This window comes from Anopheles gambiae, chromosome 3 (genome assembly GCF_943734735.2).
Source record: "Anopheles gambiae chromosome 3, idAnoGambNW_F1_1, whole genome shotgun sequence".
NCBI lineage: Eukaryota > Metazoa > Arthropoda > Insecta > Diptera > Culicidae > Anopheles > Anopheles gambiae.
In genome coordinates, this window is record NC_064602.1 from 12,167,748 (window position 1) to 12,175,345 (window position 7,598).

Here is a 7,598-nt window from a genome sequence, read left to right on the forward strand (position 1 = left end):
CACCCAGGAAAATCATTTTATAAGTTTCCAAATCAATGCAAAAGATGTGAGAAGTACATAAAACAATACGCATTAGAATTTGCGAAGAAAAACAAAACAGGGATTTGGCAGTTTCTTCTCTGTGTCAGTGTAGTAAGCGTATCATTATAGAGATGGCGCTAGTGTTTAACGTATTTTCATTTGAAATAAGGAGACAACTTTTGAAGCTCATTTTGTTCGAAATGTCACGTCGGTTTGTCGGTGGCAAGGTGTATGGATATTAGGAGGTGAAGTGCTTCAGAGCAAATTGACATTTCACGACTTGACATAACAATACTGGGGGCTCCGGTATAAAAATCGGGAAGGGCTGGAGGGGGGTATAGAAAATTGTATGCGATTTGACATAACAATACTCAACGATGGCGCCCGGCAAACGCGCTAATAATTCACCTCCTCAATAAATACACCTTGGTCGGTGGCCCTGTAGTGTCTAGTGGTATTTTCGAAATTCATTTTTGTTAATCAACAGTTGTTAAACCTATAGTTATTGATTAAAATAATATTCTACTAGTGATTAATCGATTAATTGAAGGTGAATTTATCATAAAAATAGTGGATTTTATATTTTTTGTAGGCATTTGACATTTCTTGGACCATTATCCGTGCAAATCGATTAACCGGCAACCGTCCGGTCCCGAGCTGCCCGGATAATCAACGTTCTACTGTATTTATATAACGAATTGAATTGAATTGATTTACATTGTTCTTAAAATTGCCAAATTAGTTCCAAAAGTTTCGAAGTGTTCAATTACATTACAGTCTGTTCCCGAGTTACGCGGTTCTCGACTTACGCGGATTCGGAGATACGCGGTTTTTTTTATTTGACACATCAACTGTCAAATCAGTGCAATTTGCTTCAAGAATTGTCCATGCAGTATAAATTTCATTTTTGCTGTTAAATTTAAATCACTTAAAAGCCATAAATATCAGAATGATTTGCACGAATCGCATCTAATAAATGATTAAGTGTATACAAATACAAAATTGAATAAAAAAAATATCGAGTAATCAAATGTCCTTTGACTGAAAATCTCAAAATTCGACTTACGCGGATATTCGAGTTACGCGGATTCCTCGGGAACGCACAAACCGCGTAACTCGGGAACAGAATGTACATGTATTTAAAGAAAGTTTCTGTTGTTAAACATTGCGTCTGAATTAAATTGTCAAAAATTCTTAAAATTATAATATTCATCTTTTGAAAACAGTCGAACGTATTTTTGTAGAGAATTTTTGGAAAAGAAATACAAAATTATGCTTGTATTTAGCTTGTATAATTTTTTCTCTTACTTTCGTTTGTTTGACAGCAGTTTGAGAAAATCAAAATTTGAGAGCACAACTCAAATTCGATATTTGGGTACGATAAACGACAACTGCCAAATTTGTTAACTGGGAATTGCGAACGAATCCGGCTAAACGTCAAGCATGTCGACTGTTTGTAAACAAACATTTAACGTTTTTTTGTAAAATCAAAATTGGCACCAAAACCACTTTCCGTCCAATGCTTGACTGCTTCTGAAGCCGCTACTGAACAAATCATGAAGAACTTTATTGTAAAAAGTGTTGTAAGTATGCAATATATTATTACATATTCCACAAATGACTGTGCAAGCAATATTTGTACTGCTATATTTTTCATTATAGGTCGTATATGATGGAACTACATGTACATGAAAATACAAACTCGAGTGGATTGATTGTCGATATTCCGTTGTAACGATCCTTATTGAATTTCCTAGAGCCCTGTTCGATGCTCGTTATTTTGATGTTTTTGAAAACTGGTGAAGACTATGGCCCTGTTGCCAAACGTTTGCAAGTGAGTGCATCTTATTGCATTGACATGTAAACACAGGATAGGATTGTAAATGTATTCTATTTCCTTCAGAGTAACAATTACATGGTGCTCCTGTCAGCCCGATGTGTTCAACAGTGGATCATCAAACCAAAAGCAGGAGATGGTGTTGAGGTTGATGCTACAAGTGTTTTAAGGTAAGCCCCTTCTTGAAACAAACCGAAAAAACATTCAGTCTATATGATTAACTGGATGTTCAATCGAATAGGGATAGTTTTATCGACTATCAACAAGTTCGTTAATGCTTTGATAATCTGTGGACGTGAATATCGCAGATTTTCTTACTTCATTTAATTCTTCTTCAGTATATTTCGACGCGTGCAAACTTATCTCATCATCAAACACTTTTAAAATGTCTTGTTTAATTGATTAAAAAATTGCTAGATTTTCAGGAGTTTTTCCTGCAGGAAAATTAGCTCGAGCAGCTCTCACAATCTACCCATACTGCTGATTATGGATCCGTTGAGCAATTTTGCCCCATACATTGAAAGTCTTTGATACCCATTGAGTATGTCCAGCGTGGTTCGTCAATAGTTTCCAAAGTATGGAAAAAACTTTTTCCACTATTATATTATCTACCTTAGTTCGTATCGGGTGAGATCTCTGCTTGTTTGAAACAGGATGTTCTGGTTTTATATAACCAACCTGAAAAATACTAGCTCCTTCATGAATAATGCTTGTCACTTCCTGTTTTAACTCTTCAGAAACTCTGTTAACCTCTCCAGCAAATCGAACCGTATGTATTACTTTTGAGTTTAAGTGGGTCTCGCCAGTGTGTACAACTATTTCATCAGAATCTTCATCCTGGAAGTTGGCTGAAGTTTTTTTTGGGCGAAAAAAATATTGAAAATCTTTCTTATGCTTCAATTTTATGGTGGGATTTCTTATGAAATTAAATTTAAGATCAATAGAAATAAAAATCTAAAAATCAACAAAAATTCAGAAACAAAGAAACATCCCATTTTTTATATATTCAACCATGTGCCAAAAAAGTGTCAAGAGCTCCTAACGTTTCTACAGATATCCAAGAGAAAGATGGATATCTTACCCTTCATAGTATTCATCTTTCCCATATCAGGTACCCGTCTTTCCCGAACTTTTAAAATGCACGAAAAAAATATGTTTTTATTTCATGAAAATAGCGATAGAAACTAAGAAATGTCAACAAATTTTCTGAAAAAAAAAACATGGATGTAGGTTAATTAATTTTAATGGTCGTTATATCATTAGATTTTTAACATTTTCCTTAACGAGTCCGTCTTTACCTACCTTCTCCTCCTTGTAGCATCCTTGGTGTAGGGCCCGTAAAATCCTTACTCAAATCTGGAAAAAGTAAGTTCGATGTCCGGTTACTTGTTCACGGTTTCTGTTCTGATACTATTCTGTTTTGGTAGTATCAATAGTAAAGGATAGTGAATATAGTATTAAAAAAAACAAATAATAGGATAGTATCAAACTATGATGAGTAAACATACAGTGCGTTTATGTACTTTTCGCTAATCGATAGCTTTACAAACTTCTGCCTGCAGATTGAATCTGGTTCCTGCCTGCAGATTGAATCTGACACTTTCGCGATTCAGTGTTCTCCCAAAATGAACTCTATTCCACAGATCTAAGATCTCGACCGTACCCAAAACTTGTATGCGATGCTATCCATCTGCTTTTTGTACAATCGTCTCAAACACGGATTAACCGTCATTGTGCGCTGAGCGGAGCTTTTCCCACAGTAAAAGCTTCCAAGCTTTCGTGTGCGCAAGCTTAAATCTATGCAACACGCATTACAACAATAAGCTTTTTTCTCACGCTAGCTTTTTTTGGTAGATGCTAGTGTAGTGTTAAGACTACATTTAACAAATATTATCAAAATGTAGATAATGGTGTAATTTGGAAGTTTTTGGAAGGGGCCAAATCGAGCTAATGCAAGCCTTGCTCTTGAAAAGCTTTACTCATACACCAAGTCATTAAGCGTCCTTAGGAAATCATTAAACTCGACCTACAGCTCTTCCGGCGGTACAGTCTGCTAAACGTTTCCTAAACATCTTTCCAAAACACACATAATGACACCGTTCGTTAAGATTGTTTCGTCCGTTGGTTCTTTTTGGTAAGTTTCAAACGTGTACAAAACCTCCCCATCCAACGCATTGTCTATAAAGTGTGAGTGTGTGTTGCCGTTGCTGTTCACTCAGCGAATGATCATTACTGCCACTAAACGGACGCAACGAACGTCAGTTTCTGTCGTGCCAGGTCAGGTGAAGAAAGCAGAAATGGTGGTACGCACCGAGAACAGAATCGAGCATGAACTTTTAATTACTTCTCGAGCCTTCGCGCCGGTTGCTTCCCAGGCGTGTCTAGGGCAGCTCGTAGCTACCGCAGGGATGTTGTACCACTCAGCGCATAAATAAAGTACACTTTTACAACTGATAATTATGACACCGCCGGGAAAGCCGTTCGAAAGCCCAGCCCCGGCCCAGGGTAATGGATGTTTATTTCTGTTTAATTGATCCTGGAAAGTAATTTGACCGATCAAAGTGTGGTGAGCCCGGTTAGGATGCGTTCCGGCGCGTATAGCTTCTTCGCCGATGCCGCTACTCTCTCATGTTGCGCGTAAACTACGATCCCCACGACGTTACCTGGCCGCGATCGTACGAGATTGGACGCTGTTGTGCAGTTAATTAACTGCACACGAAGTGGTGGCGCGCATCGCGCTTTAGGCTCAGCTCAGCTTAGCTCAGCAGGGGGCTGGAAAGAAAATTAAGTAAAAGTAATGGAAAAAATTAACTGCTCGCGTACGTAAACAAACGAGGGAAATAAAAAAAAGCAAACATACATAGCCAGTACCTACTATCACCGCTGTGAGGTGCTCTGATATTGGTGGTTGCGGATTTTAGCAGGTCGTTACGCGGGCGCCGTCGGACGGTCAATAAATAATCGATATGTCATCATTACGCTGGTAGATAATTTGTGGACACGTTGGCTAATTGAGACATTAACGTGCGGAACGCAAATTGATCGCATTCAGCGGATGGGTGTAGTGTGTGAAGGGTGGCCTTGATTGCATCTCAATCTGTTTCGTGTCATTGAGCCTTGAACTGCCGATGCTAATTAGATGTAGATCAGTCATACAGTTTTTCGTTATCATTGATTTGGGGATTTATTTATCATGCTAAAAGTAATTTGATCAGCTTGATATAGTAGTGCATTGAGTGCCTCAGCCTGGTACTCGGTTGTGCGTGATTGATTTCTTTATTGATTGCTTCTTTTATTCAATTCCAATTAACGGAAAATTATATTGAAATCATGTGTTTATCATTTTAGGAATATTTTTACAACGGATTTTTAATTTCATGTATACTTTGGGCTTAAACAAGAAGCAAAAATGTGCAAGAAGAGCAAAAAATTGCTCTGCTATGTAGAAAGGACATTCACTGGTATTGGGACGCATCCGATCATTGCACGTTGAGGAAGATTGATATAAATTAATCTTAGCATTGAAATTAATAAAAATGTGAATTAAACCAAGTGACATTTTGAATTTTCCTGTTTCAATGCCTAACCGGTCTTTATAAACACTTGTTTTCTTTATAATGAAAAATGTTTGAGGGTCACAAGCAGCTCTCGCGTTACGCGGTTTAAGTGATCTGAAGGCGTTAGCGAAACTCAAATATTCGCGTATGGGGAATATTGCGTTTATCAACTAAATTTAGTCGTTGCCGCTAAATTTTTACTCTAATTCACCGATTTTTGTCTCTAAGACACCAATTTTTGATAGCTTGCCACAATTTTTTCCTCAAAGTCATCAATTCTTGACAGTGCGCATCAATTTTTGTTTCTAATGCATCAATTTTTGACTGTTAGTCAATCGCTTTTTTACAAAATGTAACGTAATTTCTGAAAATGTGAGTCCTGATATTATTAAATTTAAGATTATTAAGAAATTAAGTTAAGTAATGAATAATTTCCTTGATAGAATTTAAAATAAAACAATTGTTATACCTATATTAAAAGTTTTAATGGAGTGAAAAAAGCCATGTATCTTCAGGTGTAAACAATGGCTTTAGAATCTATAAAATTTCATTTATTAAAAAAAAAAAAAACAAAAAAATACAGGGTTTTTGTATTGTTTGTGTGATCTAAAATTACAAATGGCAAACATGTGCTTAAATACCTTTAAAATTATCATAATTTCTACAAGAGTCAAAAATTGATGCCTTAGAAGCAAAAATTGATGTGCACTGTCAAAAATTGATGCCTTAGGGACAAAATTAGGTGGCAACGACTGTAAACTAAAATACTAACTTCATAAATTGATAATTGTTATTAAATGTAGTTGTTTTATGTACAAAAGACAGTATTCAATACGATTCATGCAGAAATAAGCATACATTTTTCCATTATTCAATGTTACAATACTTCCAAAAAGAGAATAATTGTGCATTGGACACTTCTTGTGTAAAATCAGTACAAAAAACTCTAAAAATGATCAAATATTGGTACTGAAAATCGCCCAAAACAGCACAAAAACAGACTGTAGATGCAAGTCGAGTTTAAAATGTCTCTAAATATTTTCTATAAATCGACTGTAAAAAAGTGAGACAGGGGTCGTGATACAGTCGTCAATTTGTTAACACATGAATAACAGGTTGGCTGATAAGTCCCCGGTCTAACAAAGAAAAACACATTTTTTTTTGTCAAAATTCGTTTTTATTATTCAACATAGTTCCCTTCAAGAGCGATACAACGATTATAACGACCTTCCAATTTTTTGATACCATTTTGGTAGTACTCCTTCGGTTTTGCCTCAAATAGGCCTCAGTTTCGGCGACCACCTCTTCATTGCAGCCAAATTTTTTTCCCTGCGAGCATCCTTTTGAGGCCTGAGAACAAGAAAAAGTCGCTGGGGGCCTGATCTGGAGAATACGGTGGGTGGGGAAGCAATTCGAAGCCCAATTCATGAATTTTTGTCATCGTTCTCAATTACTTGTGGCACGGTGCGTTGTCTTGGTGGAACAACAAAATAACAAAAGTTGCTTGACAAAAGAAGCTCTGTCTCACAAACTAATTGACATACAGACGTCAAATTTTGACACGAATCATTTGAAGGCTGGTACTTTATAAAAATAATATGCATTTAATACTAGCGGCGCCATCTATGTGTCAGACCGGGGACTTATCAGCCAACCTGTTAGGCAACATGAATGAGTCCGAGCCCCATATTTATAACTGCGTTGCGAAAATAAGCTACCATTTGTCACAACACATTTTATACACTTTTAGGCATTTGTACTACTGGAACAACTGTATACTTTATTGAAAGCGTTGCTATTAGATATGTGCCCAACGTTCCAAGACCATAATAATAATCCAGAAGGGCTATAGAGCGATGATGATGAGTGACTTTACAAAATATCCAATTTTACTTCCAGTACTTCCGGCACTAAAACGATCATTTTCTTAGTAACGCTCGTCAAAAATCCAACCGAGCACATTAACATTGACCGTCATGCGGTAGAAACTTTACCTTCAAACGTTAAATTTCAGATTGAACAGCCCTTTACGTGTCATCTACGCACATGTAATACGATAAATAAGATATAAAGTTGTAACAGCGCTGTAATGTAATGTGATACACCATACACACCTTGTATCCGGAGTTTAATTAAGCCAATCAAAAGATAACGCCGTTCCTACTGCCCCATTATCAGCAAAA

General features: G+C 36.7%; 1 long non-coding RNA gene across 1 annotated transcript; it reads left to right on the forward strand.

Moving 5' to 3' along the window:
- The first annotated feature begins 1,398 nt into the window (after positions 1–1,398).
- LOC133392830 (uncharacterized) lies at positions 1,399–2,052 on the forward strand. The gene is made up of 3 exons (XR_009765826.1): positions 1,399–1,604; positions 1,684–1,855; positions 1,925–2,052. It is a non-coding gene; the product is annotated as an uncharacterized LOC133392830 (long non-coding RNA).
- Positions 2,053–7,598: the final 5,546 nt, after the last annotated feature.